Consider the following 20496-nt stretch of genomic DNA (forward strand, 5'->3'; position numbering starts at 1 on the left):
ATGTTTGCAATAGCCTGCTAATTATGTTCAAATCTTTCACCTTCATCTCCATTCAGTCTCTAGTCAACACAGAAGCCAAAAGAATCTGGCATCCTACTCCACTCTTCCCACTTTAAGGACCTCGACTCTCATCACTTTCTCCCTCACTTAGTTTTGTTTAGCTACTTATTATAGACTTTGAGGTTCCTCCAAAGCACTAAGCATGCTTTCACTTCAAGGCCCCTTCACTTGTTTCCTGGATCTGAACCTCTTTGCTTCTGGTTATTTGCATATCTTAACCTCTCACCTTCTTTTGGTCCCTCTTACCTTCTTAGTGATGCCTCCTCTATCAGTTTAAAATTTCAAGGCATTCCCATGTCAGTACTACTTGTTTCTTTCCTACTTTATATTTTTAATAGAACTTATTTGACATAGCATATATTTATTATTTTGTTTTACTTAGTTGTTTATTGATGGTTTCTTCCCACTAAAATATAGGTTGATGAGGGCCAGAGTGAGAATTTGTATTTGAGTAGTTTTCTGCTGTATCTCCAAAGCCAAAATAGGGTTTGGCTCATCATGGGTGCTCAGTAAACATTTGGGGAATTAATATATGCTAAGCAATGAATCTGGAGCAAACTTGACCTGTTATCCAATTCTTCCTCTATAATTTCTTAGTTCTTGACCTCATGCATAGCATTCTCTCAGTCTCAGTCTCATTTACCTCATCTATAAAATACAAATAATGTTGAGTATTAAGTGAAGTGGTAAGTGTGAAATGTCTAGGACATAGTCAATAGTAAACAAATAGTGATTGCTATTGTTATTAAAATATTATTTTTAATAATCTGTGTGATGCCATTGTAATCTGTATCAAATAGAAGAATTTCTACTTTTATCACACACAGTAAAGGCGCATGAATTAAGTAAAAATATCAAGTAAGTGAAAAAGCTCTGCTCAGACTTTGGTGCATAAAAGTTCTATAATGAATGATTCTTCCAATTGTAGTTTAACTGTTCTCAAGGTATCTTTCATTCTCAAATGCACTAAACTTCCTGACTTCAAATGGGGGGTTGGAAATTTTTTATAGTTCTAAGACTTCATATATCTTGTTGCTAAAATAGTGCTTTGCCTAAGGCTTTTCTATTCAGTTGTTGAGCTTGCAGTGACTAAGAAGGATTCTTCAAGGCACACTTAATAGCACCCAGACCCTGAAGGAGGTGGTCCTTGTTAAAGAGATTTCTTTTTCAACTTCAGGAAAATCCTCAAAGCCTCCCTTGACTTTTATTTGCTGGCAAAAGCATGGGGACTCCTGAGGAGGCATTCTTGCAACTTTTCTTCCTGCTAATAACCTACCTGAAAAAAGTAACACTTTGTTATTACCCATATCAAGTCGACTAATTAACCAACAGGAAATCAGGCAGCATGATTTTCTTTTTCCAAACCACATGAAAGCAAGTCAAAAGTTCTTAACCTGCAGGCTACTAGACCCAGCCTGCACCAGCCTGCAAGAGAATATTCTGTACATCTCTTCCCACCTGTGTTCAGTGACATCACATTGATAATTGCAATGAGCCATAGGGGGAGTATTTATACCACAGAAACAGGAAAACTCTACAAATCAGAGCTGTTTTTTCCCCCTCAGAGAGCTGATTTTCCAGTGTAGCAATGGTTCTACCTTGTTATTTCCAAATGCATGAAATAAACAACCATTCATTCAACAATATGTTAGTGGTGTGCTTTCTCTGTGCAGGGCACTCAATTTAGGAGTTGCTCTCTGAAATTGATGCATACCATTTGGTTGAATAGAATGCTTGTCTCAAATTGTTTTAGTGCCTTGAAATTTCTGGTTTATGGTTTGGTTTCTCTAACGATAAATGTGCACTGTGAAACATTTTGCTCTACTGCAGAGATATGTCATTATACTTGCAACATGAATATGGTGCGTAAAGATGTAAAATGTGAGAAATCAAGCATAAGGAATTCCCATGATATTTAGCACATTTGTCACTGGAAAAAAATAAGTTGAGAAAATCGAGGTACTGCCAATTGTTTTTACCTAGTGGGACAGCCAGGATAAGAGGCTGATAGGAAATGAATTGATTTTTTCTCTCAAAAGGTGCTTCAAATTGCCTGAAAACTTCTGTAATTTAATGTTTGACAAACTGGAATATAGCAAGAAGACACAGTCACTCTGATTACATTCTCTGCAATTCATACCCATCACCTCTTAGCCCTCAGCTAGGTCATCTGAAGGAGGCTGAGAAAAACTGGCTAAATTGTGTATTATACAGTCAGAAAAACTGCAAAAACACATTAAGGATGATTGTAATAAGAAGTAACTGCCACTTGTGTACACGTATCTTTTTAATGTCTTTAATCTCCCTTCCTTAACAAAGTGTTATCTTGTTGTGTTGTTTCTGAGTTTCTAATAATGGCTGTTTATGATAATATGAAGATGTACTTTTAAAAGAAATTTAAATATGTTGCTTCCAACACTTGGCTATTATGCTACTGTGAACATTGGAGTACATAGGTTCTTCTGAATTGGTGTTTCAGGATTCTTAGGGTATAATCCCAGCAGTGGAATTGCCAGGTAAATAGTCAAGTTCTGGAAGCAACCTAAGTGCCCATCAATAAGTGAATGGATCAAAAAGCTATGGTACATTTACATAATGGAATATTATGTGGCATAAAGAAAGAAGGAGCTCCTACCCTTTGCAACAGCATGGATGGAACTGGAGAGCATTATACTAAGTGAAATAAGCCAGGCAGTGAAACACAAATACCATATGATCTGAGCACTAAGTGGAACCTAAAAAACAAAATAAACAAACAAGCAAAATATAAAAAGAAAAGTTGAAACTGAGAACAAACTGACAGTAACTAGAGGGGAGGTAGGAGGAGATAATGAGGGTAAAGGACGAAGGGTTTTCAGAAACATGTATAAAGGACACAGGGACAAAACCAAGGAGGGATAGGATCAAGGGAGGGAAGTTGGGATGGCTGGATGTGGGGGAGGAAATGGAGACAAGTGTACTTGAATAACAATAAAAATGTGGAAAAAATGAATCCATATTCATTTAAATATGAATATAATATTTATCTTAAAAGAAATAACATAATACAAGGCAATTACTAAAATCTAGTAACATTGGAATCTCTAAAATCCAGAGGTGTATGTTAGTATCAACTGTTTTCTGTGTTGATCAGTGCATGGCACCCTGACCATCTCAACACGTGGCGACTCTGATGTTCAAATGACAGATAACATCCTGCCATAAGGTTTCAAATTCCTGAAAGTTTTAAGAGTATGACTGTTGATTCTGATCTTCTATATAGAAAACTTACTAAATTCAATTTCCATTAAATTTCAATACCATGAAACAAAGTGTTCCAAGTATAAATATAATCTATTTCAATGTACTATCCTTATTCTTTACTGAGACTTGTATAACATAGAACTCAGTCTACTTCAAACTTCGCTGCATATTTTACAGTACTAGGCACTTAAGGAAAGCCTTTCACCAAAAGAGCAAGCCTTTTATGATAAAGCCAACCTAATAAAAACCAGGATGTCTTAAAAACAAAAATTGCTCCTATAAATATTCATTACTAGAAAGCCCCCTGAGCATACCCTGCCTTATTCAATACTCAAAGTTGATGTCCTCTAAGTATCTATGATGTAGGTAAGAGATATCTCTTTCCATCTGCCTGTAATGAGCAGAACTCTCTGGCTTTTGTGAGCAGGGCCCTGGCCTTGCAGTAAACGTGGTGTTCCTGCTCCACCAGGGTTGTTAGCAGCACGGGCTCTGGTACTCTCCACCAGGGTTCTTGCTAGTTTCTCTTAGCCTGGCATCCTCCGCTCCAGGAGTGAAGTACTGAAGAGTTGGTTAGCTATGATTCTGACTTTCAGTCAAAGGCTTTTCATATTTGTGGATAAAATCCCTCCAGGAGGTAATTGGAAAGCCATTACTTATATGATCCCTAGCCTTACAGACTTGATATAAATTGATAAAATTCAGAGACCCTCCTTGGGCTACATTTATATAAAGAATTTATACCTATATTAAAGGACAGTGATGTTAAATCATCATGTCCTGACCAGTGTGGTTCAGTGGGTTGGTCAACCTTCCACAAAGCCAAAGGTCATAGGTTCAATTCCCAGTCATGGCACATGCATACATTGTAGGTTTGGTCCCCAGTTGGGGCACATACAAATGATATTTCTCTCTCTCACTGATGTTTCTCTTCCTTTCTTTCTTCTCCCCTTCCCCTTTGTCTAAAAATAAATAAATAAAATCGTTAAAAACATCATTTTGCTAACAAATGTGGCTATTTCATTTATTCATTATATGTTTGCATGTATGTGTGTATGTATGTATGCATGTATTTATTTTGCATGTGATAGGATGAGGAGGATTAACATTGGACTCATAGATCACCAGTCTATCTACATGTGTGGCAAAACATCCTGCTGTTGTGGTTGACGTTTGAGGTCAGAGCACATATGATGACATAAAAGGGGCACTTGATCTTAAATGTGCAGAAGTTTATGTGCGAAGAATTATTCTTAACTTTTCCCTGCTGCTACCAAGTCCAGAAGAATAAATACCTCTGCTCATTTGTAGGGATAGGATTGACATAACAAATTCTCTGCCTTGATCCAAAAAATGTGAAATGTGAAAATACTTTACTTAGAAATATTGCAGAACTCCTTTTCTTGAGAATTTTTGAAGAAAATGAGATAGATCACTTCCCAGCTGCTCGAACGCTCTCCCTGCTTCTGCTAAACCTCTGTAGGAAGTTGTGTGCAGTGAGTAATGTGCTACATCAGGCACTGGCAGCAGACAAGACAGACAAAACCCTGCCATGCCCCAAGGAGGTGAAAGACAACGCTCTACCTTCCATATTGGAGTACAGTTGTCTTTCTATGTTAGCACTGGTAACGTTTCCTTGTACTTTGGTAGTTTGGTCCATATCATATAAATAGGCTCTTCTCATTGCCTATACCAGTATTTAATACATAGGAGACAGTTTGTGAAATTAATTAATTCAGAAATTATTTCTTCATTCAATAATTATTTTTTAGTTACTACTATGTGAAACAATCATCTCTTTGAGATGGGTTTGTGTCTGTTTCTACCCAAACACAGAGCAATGGACTTAGTGAAAAGTTGGACTTTTTTTGTTGCTTTGTTTTCTTTTAGTATTCACCGCTTTATGGCTCTACATTAAATATCACTTTTAGACTTTAGCAATAAAATAGACCGTCAAGATATTTGCAAAATGCTTCCAAGGGACATTTTAATTCCAGGAGGATAGAGTACATTTCCTTATCCCTATTCATCCCCTTAAGTACAATTTCCGACCTGGGCATTATGTAATTGTGTGTGTATATATAATGGTCTGTTTTATATATATATATATATATATATATATATATATATATATATATATGTAAAATAGTCTGCCCAGAAAAAGTTCAGTCATTGTTAATATAATGAGAACAGCTTGTACAACATCCATGTGACCTAGCAGCCAAAGAAAGTGGACTAGAATGCACATGTGTGAACAATGACAACTTCACTGTACTAGTCAATGGGGGTGGTTGACATTGTTGAGTAAGTATGTGTACCGCGGCCATTGCATTCAAAATGACTGAGTAGAGCAACAAATTTGCATCAAATTTTGCATTAAGCTTGAACATTTATTCCTGTGTAGAAATTATTTGGATGATTCAGAAGGTCACAGCTAGGGGCAACTGGTGACTGGCAGCTTCCACAACAATGTGCCCACTCATGCATCACACCTCATGCAGAGTTTTTTAGCAAAACATCAAATCACCCAGTGACTCAGCCCCACTACATCTTAGATTTGGCACTCTGTGACTTTTGGCTTTTCCCATAACAAACACTACCTTTGAAAGGGAAGCTATTTCAGACCTTCTGTTAGATCCAGGAAAATATGAGGGGGCAGCTATCCCAAGGTGCCTACTTTAAAGGGGACTGGGGCATCATTGTCCTATATACAATGTTTCTTCTATCTTGTGTCTTCTTCGATAAATATCTCTGTTTTTCATGTTACATGGCTGGATACATTTGGCCAGATAATTTATATATATATATATATATATATATATATATATATATATATATAATTTTTAAAAAAACCTAGAAAGGTAAAAAGGCAGATTGTATATCTAGGAAGCTTAGATCCAGTTGATGAGGTGGCAGGGAGTTCCTATTTTCTTTTTGCCTCATATATCCCAGACTTGATATAGAAAAGGCCAGAAACCCAGATATGCTGCAAGGTACAGACAAAAACAAGTAAACAAACAAACAAAAACTCTAAAACAACAACTAAAGCCTGTTCTCCTTGCTCAAAGGACAAGGAAAACACAGTTTAGGAAGATAGCAAATTATGGAAATTACTTCCATCCAGCTAGACATCATGGAAAAAATTGTGGCCCTATTCCCACACAGGCCAGCCAGCAAAGCAGGGACCTAGGCTTTCACCATCATCAAGCTATGAGGAGGACCCCCAAATTCCCCATCAGAATTTTATCAGACAAGTCTTTTTGGAAACCAGGACTTGAGCAACAAGTCCACCCTCCACCATTGTCAATGGGCATGACATGGATCCTGGACAGCCACTTAGGCTCAACAGTAACAGAGGGATGTCCCCACTACATGCTGACATGGTATCAGAGTTGGCCTTATGGAGAGTCAGGGTGTTCAGGACCACATAGCAGTAATGAGGCCTCTCCATCCCCCATGGGATCAGCAGTATCTAAGTGGGCAGCAGTTACACGGCTTCCCTAAGCCTCCCAGCTGAGCAGGAATCAGTGAAAGTCTGGCGGGAGCTGGAACGCCTGTCCACACCCAATAGTCAAAAGGAGCATCCAACTACTCATATGTCAACCAAGGAACATGAACTTTACCTGATGTAATTCTACCTCCACTTCCCCTACTGGGCCAGAATCAGAAAAGCTAGCTAAAACTGGAGGTTTGAATAAGATATAGAATCTCACATCTAATCCCCCAAATGTCTAGATATTAGTCACTAATTACTCATGGCACCAACAACTGGGAAGGCATAAAATGGAATAGAAAAGACAATCAATAGAAGTCAAAACCAAGAAGATGACCTTGACATCCACATGCAAAAAAAAAAAAAAGAACTTTGACTTAAGTTTCTTTGCATAGAAAAAACAACTCAAAATGAATTATACACTTAACTATAATACATAAAACTATAAAACTTTTAGGAAAAACATACAAGAAAATGTTCGGGGGTTAGGATTATGGGAAGAGCTCTTAGACTGGATACTTATAGCAAGTTCCTAAAGGGAAACACTGATTAATGGGGCTTTATCAATGAAAAACTCTTGCTCTATGAACTCTTGTTAAGAGGTTGAAAACACAAGCTACAGAATGGGAAAAAGCATTTGCAAACTACATGTCTGTTAAAGATGGTTGCAAGGGTTTATTGCTGGGGAGTGGGGAGGGACCCCCCAAAGCCCTGGAGAAGGGAGTAGCCAGGAAGGGCCGGAAGCAGCTGGACTGAAATAGCAGCCTGTGTGTGGTAGATATCCATAGCCCCGGGTGAAGCATGAACAAATGAGGATGTGACACCCCACCCTGGGCAGAGACTCTGCCTGTGGCCAGAAACACTCCTACCCATTCCTGCGACATAGGTGAGGGGAGGGGCAGACCTACCAGTCCAGCTGGGATTGGCTAGAAAAGTGGGACGCTTCCAGGGCACAAAGGATTTGGGGCCCAAAGGAAAGGGCAGGCATTTAAGAAAAGGGCAGGCAGAGTCTTGGCCTTTTATCCCTTTTCCTTCCCCTCACTTTCCCTATCAGGGGCACAGGCTGGGGACTGGAGCATTCCCAGACCATCAGGTCCTGGAGACTGCATGTCTGGTGGCAACCCTAACCCCTCCCAGCCCAAGAAGTGGCTGTGACAGGGGCAACTGGCACTGTGCTCTCCTGCTCAGTTGGCTAAGGGATACACTGGCGAGCAGACAGCCAGAAGGACCAGGCACAGGCACTGGGAGGGCAAACGGGAGCAACGGAAAAAGCAGCATACAGCATGCAGCGAATAGGACAGTGGCACACACATAGACTCCAAAAGACACCTGAAGCTGGACTGTGACTGCGGGCCAGCTAAAGCTGCCTATGTGTCCCAAAGTATGGTAGTTTTAAGTGGGAGAAGAAATTCCAGGTGTAGCTTTGAACTAATCTGGCAAAAAGTGGCAGGGTTTTTTTCTTTGGGTGTTTTAGAGGAAATGGGCTCTGAGGCTGAAGGCTGCCATTCTTCCAAAATTATGTAGCCTTTAAGAAAACGACCCCTTTCCTCTTTTCACCAGTCATCTGCCTCCAGAGTATGCCTTTTGCACAGCTGGTAATAAAACCCCAATTACTGTTTGGTAACAAGACTAGCACATAGAATATGTAAAAATTTCTCAAAACTCAACAGTGAAACAGAACAAAACACAACAAAGCAAAAACCAAAAAACAAAACAAAATCCATTTTAAAAAATGGCCAAAGACATGAAAAGAGATTTCAGTGAAGATATAAATCTGGTAAATAAGCATAAATAATGATGTTAAATATCACTCTTTTTTGTGAAATAAACATTAAAACCACAAGATAAACAGGGATAAAGCTTTTGACATTAGTCTTGACAATGATTTTTTGGATGTGACACCAAAAGCTCATGCAACAATAGCTAAAATCAACAAGTGGAACTTGGCTGATATTTTGCACTTGCACAGTCACAGAGGTGGGGGCTGGCTGCCAGTTTGCATTCTGAGCTTTCAGGGTCAGGTGACAGTGGGGTGGGACTCAGAGGACTGGTATCTGCAAACAGAAAAACCAGAGGGGCTAAAACCACCGAAATCTATCTATAAGGGGTCTGATGTAGCCATCCTGCTTTCTTTAGTGGCAACATCTGGCATGGCCTTCTGCAGAGCAAACACTGGGAACTGTGGTTGCTCCCACTGCATGGCTAATCCTGGTGGCCCCTGCCCTTCCTCTTTGTTCCTGGCTGTCTCCGTACATCTCAGCTTTGCCAGTCTCTGGGTGGGCTGAAACAGAAGAGCATCCTTCATGCAGTGTCCCTAAAGACTGAGGAAGCTGGTGGCTCACCCGACTCTCCCTTTCCGAGTAAGGGAAACTCCAGCTTTCCTGTTGCAAAACAAAGCCGCAATGTGATGCCATTTTATACCTGTTAGAATGACTATTATTAAAAAGATAAGAAACAGGAAATGCTAGTGAGATACAGAGAAAAGGGAACCCCTGTGTACCGCTGATGGGATTATAAATTGGCGAGGCCACTGTGAAAAATAGTAAGGAGACTCCTAAAGAATTAAAACTAGAGCTACTATATAATCTAACAAATCCACCTTTGGCTATTTATATAAAAGAAATAAAATCACTATCTCAAGCGATGTTCTGCACTCCCAAGTTTATTGCCATATTATTCACAGTAACTGAGACATGCAAACAACCTAAGTGTCAATAGACTAATGAATAAATAAAACATGATATATATTATAAAATATATGTTATTTATTTTATTATATAAGTACAATAAAATATTATTTTGTCCTAACAAAAAGAAAATCTTGCCATTTGCTACAACAAGCATCGACATTGAGGACATCACATTAAGTAAGATAAGTCAGACAGAAAGGCAAATACTACCTGATCTCACTTACATGTGGAATCTAAAAATGTTGAACTCAGGAATTGATAGTACACTAGTCCCCCTTTATTAAGGGTGACACATTTCAACACTTCCAGTGTATGTCTGAAACCATAGATAGTATCAAGCTTTGTTATGCTGTTTTTCTATACATGTATACTTATGATAATGTTTAATTTTTAAAGTGGACAGAGTAAGAGATTACAATAAGTAGTAATGAAATGGAAAAAATAGAATGATATACTGTAATAAAAGTTATACATATGTGGTCTCTCTCAAAATAATCTTATCATACTGGACTCACCTGGTCACTTAAAGGAAATATTTTGTGGCTTCTCCCTGGCATGCCTGAATTACCAGCCTCACTACTCTTGTGCTTTGGCACCATTATTAAGTAAAATAAGAGTTATTTTAAACACAAGCACATTGACAGCGCAATAGCCGACCTGCTAACAGAGAGGGCTAAGTGACTAATGGGAGGGTAGCATATACCTTGTGGATCTACTGGACAAAGGGACGATTCACATTTCATACACGGTGCACTGGAACAGCCCAAGATTTCAACATGCTACTCAGAATGGCATGCATTTAAAATTTATCAATCATTTATTTCTGGGATTTTTCTATTTAGTATTGTTGGGCCATCATCAACCATGGGTAATTGAAATAACAGACAGTAAAACTGCTGATAAAGGGGGGCACTGTAGACTGATTATTACCAGGGGCTGGGGGGACAAGAGTAACAGTGAGATATTGGTCAGAAGGTACAAAAATTCTTCTATAAGAGGAATACGTTCTGGGGAATCTAATGTATAGCATTACGGCCACCGTTAACAAGACTGAATTGTATAGTTGAAGGCTGCTAGGAGAGCAGATCTTAAATGTTGTCACCATAACAACCACCACAAAAGGCAATAATGTGAGATAAAACATGTGTTAACTAACCACACTGAGGTAAACATTTCATCATGTACACATGCATTGAATCATCACATGGTATACCTTAAACTTATACTAAGTTACATGTCAGTTATATCTGAATAAAGCAGGATAAAAAAACAAGCATGTAATCAGAATTTTTCTAGCAATTGCACTTCCAGGAAATGAGTTTAAATCTTATGTCCACATAAAAATCTGTTTATGAATGCTTATAGTAACTTTTTAAATAATAGTCCCAAACAGCAAAAGTATCAAGACATCTTTTAACAGGCCAGAAATTAAACAAATTGTTGTATATCCTTACCAAAAGATTCTACTCAATTGAAACAGAATGAGGAAAGTATTGTACACCCAATAACTCAAACCAATCTCCTGAGAATCACGTTGAGTGAAAAAAGAGAGAGGGAGAAAAAATGGAATAAGGAGAAGTAGAGTCATGGAGAGCTAAGTTCCCCGTTGTTCATGAGAACGGTACAAAAATTATATATTTTTGTCTTGTTTTTGAATTTTGTTTCAGTTCCAGCCCACATTGGTTACCAGGATAATTCTCTTTTCACTTGGGTTACTTACACGATTCTTTCTTTCCCTGAACAAAGGAGCCTAACTCAAGAAAACAGTATGCTCCATTCTGTATGGACAGACGTACTAAGACTAAAGGCAAGGAAGTGGGATGCATACACTTAAAAAAAAAACACCTTTAAGGTTTTTTTTTTCTTTGTTGTTTCATGTTTGGTTTGAGGGCTGGTACATTTTCTTTACATTACCATTGCCTCCTCATCTTTAGAGAGCCTATTACATGCTACAAAAAACACCTCCATATCTAGGTCCTTATATGTGCCTCTCGAAACAAAGGGGTCTCCTTGAATACATATAACATGTCTTCAATTTAGCTCCATCTACATACTGTGATAAAGTTGTCATCTTCCTGAAGCTGTTGGGTTAGGAATTCAGGAGAGATAGCTGTTAGACATGCAACCCAGGGAGGAGTAAACATTAAGAGAAAAATGTATGAGAAATTTCACCTGCCATAGTCCCGGGGTTCTCATAACACTAAAACAACATCAATGATTCAAGTATTTAATTAAATGCTTGTCAATTAAAATGGCAAGTATAAATGTCTCCTTTGCCAGAGATTAATACCACTGTAATTTGATGTGTTTCTTTTTTCTTTTCTCTTCAACACAGTGAAAACCCCACAGAAGAATGAACAGATTACCTTCACTTCGGAGAGCTGGGCAGGTGCTATCTGTAGGCTCTGGTGGCCTTGACTGGTTGGTGGCACATTTAGCTACAGAAGATGCTACAACTCGGGCCCCCAGCTCACAAACGGCCACTTGTTTGAGTCATGCAGACTTGCATTCTTTCCCACTGATTCATTCAGCCAAGTTCAACTTTCACAGTAGCCCAACAGAAAATATTTCCATGCTGTCACCACATCAAGCTTTCCAATCTCACCAGCTGGCTACCTTTCCCAAACACTTTGTTACGCATTAATGACCAAACTGCTGCCCCAGTTTCACAAAAAAAAAAATAAAAAAGGCAGAAGGGCATCACTATGTGTCTGCTTGTTTCATTCTGAATCCCGGGCAGGTCAATCTGCCGCTCTCTCAGCTCCTGGGGCAGTGCAAAGAAACATCTGTTCCAGGAACAGTTTGACTCCCGCCCTTCTGCATAAATCACCACTAGTAAAAGTTTTATGAGGCGGATACCTTTTCCCCCTGCTTCCTCCATTTGTAACTGTCTGAAGCCCAAATGAAAAAGATGAAATGGCCAGACATTTAGCCATATGTTGGCATCCACCTGGGTACGTATGGGAGAGGAGAGAAACTGTCAGCTGTACTGGAGGAATATTAAAATCATCTGAAATGTAATTAACTGCCCCACAGTCAATGAATCTTGGAAGGATTCTAATGAAGTAAGTTGTATGTCTCACTTACCTGTGGCAAATTGTCCATGGACCAGTTTCCCTGTTTGCTAAACTTGAATCCAGCCAATTGATTGAGACTGAGACTCCAAAGTAGTTTCAGGATGTTTCCATGTTGGTAATCGAGATACGTCCGTGCGCCCGTAACTCCTGTGTGAAACAGAAAAAAGGACACAAATATATGGTGACGAAAGATGATTTCACTTTGGGGGCGGGGCATACAATGCAATACACAGATCACGTGTCCTAGAAACATACACTTGAAACCTTCATAACCTCATTAACCAATGCCACCCCAATAAACGAAACGAAAGAATAAAAGGATATACTTAAGGAGACAAAATGCTCAGTAAGTGTTGGTTGATCAATTAGATTTTCATTTCCATTACTTGCACTAGAAAATATTTGACCATTGTTATTATTTGTAAAATAGAGAGTGATGGAGAGCTTTTCTCTGTTAAAAACTATGTTGAATGTTAATGGGGTTTTGCCTCTGCAATTACACCTAGTAGAAGTCCAGGTGAATAGAAAGGCTTCATGAAAGTTTATTAATAACAGACTTGATGTAATAGGCTTGATTAAAATGTGCTTGTTATTTCATCCCCTGAGAAGGTAGAAAGCAATTTGGCAATTGAGAAGTTACCATGGGCTTGGGGCTATGATAGTTGCATGTACACATACATAATCTTATTCATTCAGTACAACCTTTCCAAGTACTTATTACCTATAGCTTTCTGTCTGACAGATGCTTTTATTAGCTTCACTTTTCAGATCATAGGAGAAAATTGTATAAATTGGGGAGGTCAGGTTTTAAGACCAGCTAAGCTGAATCTGCTGTTCTTATTATTTGCTTACTCAGCTGTGGTAGTAGGGCACAGATTATCATTTTGTTTAATTTAAATAATTAATATTAAAACATTTTGTACACTAAATTTGTCCTAAGACAGCAAGTGTGACTTAGGACTTGAGCTGTGGTAAATTCCAAGGAAAGATTGATAATAAGTTTCATTTCATGATATATCATATCATAATTATGGTCAAATTCCTTAACCACATAATTTTTTGTTTCCCTATCACAATTGCATTTGTCTGGAATTTCACATCTGTTTGGGATTGATGGGACTCTTTTAACTAAATTCAACAAAATCATTTCATGTGTATCTAAACCACCGTATGTGTTTTACCTTTTCTTATATTAATTGGTTTCTATTTTTTATATGTTTGAAAACTTCCTTTTTTATATATTTTTTAGATTTTTAAATTTATTTATTTTTAAAGAGGGAGGAATCGAAAAAGAAAGAGAGGGAGAGAGGCAACACCAATATGTGGTTGTCTCTCATGTGTCCCCTACTGGGGCTCTAGCCCGCAACTCAGGCATGTGCCCCAACCGGGAATCAAACCAGTGACCCTCTGGTTCACAGGCCCGTGCTCAGTCCACTGAGCCACACCAGCCAGGGCTTAAGTAGTTTATATTAAGAAACCATTCACCACAGTAGTCCTCTCCTCCCAACCAACAGGATCCTTGTGACAGCCTCAAAGCTCCCCAGGGACCCTTGCTTGTTCAAGAAAGTGGTCAGCCACAGAAAACCCTCTGCTCATTTTAATGAGCAAGTTTGAAAGTTTTCCCAGCTTTGAAAATATATTAATACGATATCTTAATAGAATACTTGCCGATTAGATACAATCCCAGTATTTCCTCATTTTACTCCACAAAACATACTCCTCTTTCCAATACCTTTGAAATCTCACTTAAAGAGACATGGTGGCAGAGAAGGCTCCTGGACAAATGTTTATAAGTGAACAGCCTTTGTCAAAATTGTCTCTTTCTTAGTTTTACTCGTTGTCATTTTGTGTTATTCTAGGAATCCCTTTTATGATAATAGGTAACTTCAGAGAAAAATGGGTATGTTCAGCAAGTTGTGCACTCATCTAGTACATGTTTAAAATAAAAGTGGAGCTAATAGTTCTTAAAAGGAGGGGAGAAGCCTGAATTACATGGAAGGATGAATACCAAACCTAGGAAATATACCAAGCAAACGTTAGAGTTCCAATTCTGACTTGAGTTTTTAAGTATCTCCAAAACATTTAATCTATTCCATTGCTACTGTTTCATTGTTACAATTTTTACAAATAACCATGTATTGGAAGTCTCCTATGTACAAGGCATCAATTCATCGATTTACATGATTATCTAATGTATTTATATGGGGGGAAATTAGTGCTTGAATGGAAAACTGTACATTGTCTAGTTTATATGATTCTAATTCCACAGAAGAATTTTATAGAATTTACAACTCTATAAACTTTATTTTGTCCAGTAGAGGTCCAATTGATATCCCTCTTTCTTGTGGGAGAAGCTAGTTTTCCCTCAATTTACATATTAATTTCAATAATCCTGCTTTATGAAGTGTGTATTTATTCTAGATTTTTCTTTTAACTGATTATAATACTCCTGGTTATCTCATAAATTAATGAGCTATGTAAAATCTTTACCAACTATTTATTTTATATCTGTATGAGAGTTATAATCTTACCTTTTCTGAAACAATCTTTTACCACTCTTTACAAAATCCCTATGGCAGGTAGACATTGTTAAGTACATTTTAAAGCCAAGGACGCAAGGCTCAGCAGTGCCACAAACATCCACTGAGTATTGCTGACTGTTAGGCACTGTGCTAGATGCTGGGGATGCAAAGTTGAACAAGGCTGTCCCTATCGTCAAGGTCAAGGAGACCAGAGCAAACTTTTATTGAGTGTTGCTTATATGCAAGGTGCTTCTATAGATACCCAGGACCTAAGAACTTTTAATAAACCCTTGCTATTCAAAACTCACCACACGCTATATGAAATGCTGAACTCAGAGAGATTCTGTGTTATACCACTCACTACCTGAACTCATTCTGTGAACTCTTGATAACTAAATTCAGGAATCAAGTAGATGAATGCTGGGAGAGATATTCAGCTGCTATCTGTTAGTCCTTAAAGTCACTTTGTGAGGTAGGCATTCTTCCCATTTTTTTACAGATAAGGAAAACGAGGCTCAGGAAAAGCAATGTTCAAAAAACAATCACAACACTTTACTGTAGAAAGAGATAACAGGATCACACAGCCCGTCTCATCATTTTGGGGGTGGAAAAGCAGAGCCCTGGGAGGCAGGGGAAGTCCCTGGAGTCACTTGTTCTGCTCAGAGCAGGACCTGACTCATCTGTCATTGCTTCTACCTTCTACTGCATTTCTCACTTATCTGGGACTAGCAGTGTAGGCAGTGGGCCACACACTGGTCAAAAGCAGGGAGACAGGCAAGGGGGCAAATCATTACAACTTGCTCAGAACTATCAGAAGGCCCCAGAGGTTGGCTTCGACCTCACTCACCTGGTTATTGTTCATCAGCTCATCTGAGGTTTTCTGTCAGAATCCATTTCCCTTTCTACTTTAATATTATGATATTATATGTTTATTAATTTCCTACTTAACTGGTACCAATGAGCCATTTTTAATATTTCAAAAAGGAAGTGACTGCCATCACCCACCATAAGACAAAGGCAATCTAAAGGTTAAGTGTCTTTACGGTTGTATTTAAATCAACTCCGGGAGGAAATCGTGTTTCATAATATCAGTCTGGAATGACAAAAGCAGGATATAGCTGACTGATTAATAAGAATATGGAAAACACAGTAAGTATTATTAAATCCATGGACTCTTTTCAGTTGGGAAAAAATTGAAATTATGGGGTTTGTGTGATACAAAGAAAACACTAGAGCAGTCTTTGGTGGTGAATGTCTGGGGAATCACTGTCCCATGTTCTTCTGTTGCCCATGGAGTGTGGAGGACTCTATAGAAACTCATAGCCCTGGTCAGCTTGGCACTTAAGTTACCTCTTGCTCACAAATTCAGGTACAAGTTCCCACTGGCAGTACCAGCAGGAGGACAGGAGCTATTTCTTATTATCCCCATGTAAGAAGTGTGGCTGAAAATCTGGACAGATCTCAGAATCTCTGGCAGAGTACATTACTTTTGGTCTAATTAGAGTGCCATGGTGTAGAAACTTCTGGGATCATATGACTGTTAAACCATATAATCTAGCAGATTCTCTGTTCATTTACTTATTTATTTTTGCCCACCTCATCCCAACTCTTTTTTTTTCTTTTCTTCCCCATCCCAGCCCATCCCCCAGCCCTCCCCACATCCCTCCCCTCTCCACACCCCTTGTTGTTGTCCATGTGTCCTTTATAGTAGTTCCTTCAAACCCTTCCCCCCTTCCCCTGAAATTCCCTCCCCTCTCCCCTCTGGTCACTGTTAGCCTGTTCTCAATTTTAGTGTCTTTGGTTATATTTTGCTTGTTTGTTTGTTTTGTTGATTAGATGCCTGTTAAAGGTGAGATCATATGGTATTTGTCTTTCGCCACCTGGCTTATACCTTCTGTCCCCGCCTCTACTCTCCCTGACTTCTCCTATTTTGTCTTATCACTTTCCCTGATGCTCCTCCTCTCCCTCCACACAAGTAATTTTGTGAAGTATTTATGGTCATAGATATTTCTCTATAAATAGGCTTATACTACATCACCTCTCAACAAGCAGAATGGACAGAGGCCACCTGTTATTAACATCCTTCAAAGGATAAAAGGGCTGTAGGACATAAGCAGCAATGGGCCACTTTTTTGTTAGTCAAACACATTTGTTTTTTGATGAACTCAGTGTTTAATGTCTTTTCATCCATTCAAAACATGCCCCTCACCTTGGGTTCATTTTGTTTCAGGCCTTCACACCCTCCAGAGACTTCTGTTCAGAAAATGTAATACCTCTGTTCCTTTCTAAGGCATCAAAATTCTAATGGGGTTGTGTATTATGTAAACCTATGCTAATTTCGGCCATTATGCAGATGTCCAAATGTATTGCAGGTTTCCACCTAAAAGTGTTATTTCCCTCTAGAGTCAAAGGTACAGTACTTGGTGAATGGTGGATCACTTTGTTAAAATATAATCCACATATCATGAGGCCACCAAATTTGTTGAACTTCTGCCAGAAAAACAAGATGCCTCTAGGGAGGATGGGGAATTGAGCGGTGTTGAATTGCCGCTTACATTTAAAATGAATTGATGAAACATTCTACAGAAACTTAAAATTTTAATTAATCATAATCCCTCACTTTTGTGCATTTTAAACATTCCTGCTTTTTTTTTTCATTTAACAAGTTCTGTCTGGCTACCTGTGAGCAGCCAGAACAACATAAGAAAAGTATTTCCCATATAATCCTCAAGACAATTTAAGGGGACCTACCTAGAATGCATCATTTTTATTTATTTATTTTTTGTTGATTTTTAAAAAATTCTTTTCTTGTTGTTCAATTACAGTTGTCTGTGTTTATTCCCCGCCACTTCCCCCACCACCCCAGCCAAAGCCTCCTCCCTCCATTGCTTCCCCCACTTGGTTTTGTCCTTGTGTCCTTTATAGCTGTTCCTGAAAACCCTTCTCCCCTCCCCCATTATCCCTTCCCACCTCCCCTCTGGTCACTGTCAGATTGTTCATAATTTGAATGTCTCTGGTTATATTTCGCTTGCTTTTTTCTTTTGTTGATTGGGTTCCAGTTAAAGGTGAGATCAGAATGCACCGTTTTTAAACACGTGGAAACTGATGTTTAGTGAAGTTGCAAGGTACGACCAAGACTATTCAGCTAATAACTTGTTTAACAAGGGTTAAAATCCAGACCTTACACTAGTTTGTAAGTTCTTTTTCACTTACACCACAGACATTTTTACTTTGAAAATGGTTAGTTTAATGTTTAGTCCAAGCTGCACTTTCCTTGTAGAAACACCTCTATGTGTTTAAATGTGAGTATGTTCACCACTGAGTAAGACGCTGCAAAGAGAATGATGTTCCATCTAGAGGAAATAAGGAAACTCCCATTTAGCCTGTAACCAATTATATGTACGATATTAATATAAATGGTTAAGGGCAAAGAGCAAGGTTAAGGTATATTCAGTGATAAAGTAAGATTTTTGATGTGGAAAGAGGATACAAGTTGACATTTTCGTAGATGCATTCAATCACTATGGCCTTTCCATAGCCTGAATCAAAGAGCTGACACCTCCTGAAAAAAACTAAAGTATATCATTAAAATAAAGGAATTTATTTTGTAGTAGATGTCAAGCCAGGACAAATATTAACCCTTCCTTACATGTATCCTATATATACTAGGAAGGGCAGGGTTTTTAGAATTGAACAGTGAGCAAATGTGGCTTCAGAACTCTAGTAGCATTTATAACACCTACCCTCCACCTCTGCTCACCATCCAGGTTTGATGGGGGCTGCATTTAAGGCTGCAGCATAATACTTAAATATTATGGCTCATAAATTGTTCGAAACCTGCTCATCTCCTTCCCCTTCTGCAGCAGGTCTATCTTAGGGATCCATTCTAACAAGGGCTCAACTCTGTATTTCCAACTGTGCATTTGGCCACATGATTGCGGTTGATTTTGCAGAATGCATCGCAGACAAAGAGGTACTGGAAAAAATACAATGAAGATTAAATAAAATTTTTTTAAAAAGAGTTAAGCAGAATGAAGACACCATGATTCTCTCCTGATTCTTAGACTCCAGAAGACACCTGTGCTCCCATGGGTTCAATATCAATATGTGCTCTCATCTGCACATCTGACCAGCCTCCTTCCCAAACAGACCGTTTCTGCGTGTCGCTTACTGTGATTATTTCCCCAAGTATATGTTTTCACCATCTGAGTGTGAATGCATAATGTATTGTGAAAGCCAAAGCAGTGACACTAATGCTAAAAACAAAATCTTTGCAAATTATATACCAACAAATAATAAATGTAATATAGAATCATGAGACCCAAATTGCTAACCATAAGGAAGAGGGAATGTATCATCTTCTAATATTGTTTTGCTGGATATAAATGAATAAAGCATTCTTTATTGCATTTGTGTCATCAGCATTTCAAATCTCAATGAAATTTTGACAATCAAGAACTGAATTATTATATTTATAATGACAGCATCCTATCTGGTGTCTTCAATCAGAGGTATAATAAATAATCACAATTCATATAACTCAATAAGAAGCATGTTAATATACTGATTTCAAAAAAGGAACTGATGTCAGTATACATCTTTCTTTCATTCATTCTCACAATCTATTTCCTAATATGTTTGGAAACAAAATTTAGGTTTAAACATGTTTATGCTCCTCTAGTAGGTGTTAAAGTTTACCTGCCTCAAAAAGCATCAAAATAAGATGTGCAGGGCATAAGATGATGCCACATTTCACAACTGTTTCAGTTGGATTTTCAGAATAAGTGTGACTATAAGGGACATTATAGCTTTTTCATTCATGTATTCTTTGCAAGGCAAAAGAACATTATGATTATCTGTACTCATTAAAAGCCATATGTCCTTAGTTTAAATCCAGGATGTCAATCACTGACTTTGTCACCTTGAGACAGTTATTTTCAGAGTTGTTTCTTCATCTGTATAAGGGGATACCAATAGTATTTCACCAAAGGGATTGTTGTCAGTATTAAATGACACAACCTACAGAAAGCAAAAAGCACTACTTCTGACATGTGATACATACTAAATAAATGGTGACTCTTCTTTTTCAGTTACTCATATGCATCTTTTGGAATGTCTACTGATTGTTACATATGAGGAAGTTTTGCCTTTAACTTTAAAAAGTAGATTTTTAAAAAGAGAATGTGAAAAGAAATTAAAAATAAAAGTTTGGGATGAATGCAGACATTGAAGAAAAAAGCAACATCGATAAACGAATCACAGTGATGCCACCAAGAGTAAACTGATGCCATAAAAAGATAAATGATGAAAAGAAACATTTGAAAAAGTTCATAGAAACAACAGTAACGATAGCAGATTGAATGAAAATGGGTTATAAGTAAAGACATAATTAATATTTAAACATTATTGTAGAG

General features: G+C 38.2%; 1 long non-coding RNA gene across 1 annotated transcript in view; it reads right to left on the reverse strand.

Moving 5' to 3' along the window:
* LOC118501329 overlaps window positions 1-20496 on the reverse strand; it is an 876473-nt gene that overhangs the window by 251149 nt on the left and 604828 nt on the right. The window contains exon 4 of the long non-coding RNA XR_004903964.1: window positions 12571-12707. This is a non-coding gene — a long non-coding RNA (uncharacterized LOC118501329). The remainder of the gene's footprint in view (window positions 1-12570; window positions 12708-20496) is intronic.

Source organism: Phyllostomus discolor, chromosome 6 (genome assembly GCF_004126475.2).
Source record: "Phyllostomus discolor isolate MPI-MPIP mPhyDis1 chromosome 6, mPhyDis1.pri.v3, whole genome shotgun sequence".
NCBI lineage: Eukaryota > Metazoa > Chordata > Mammalia > Chiroptera > Phyllostomidae > Phyllostomus > Phyllostomus discolor.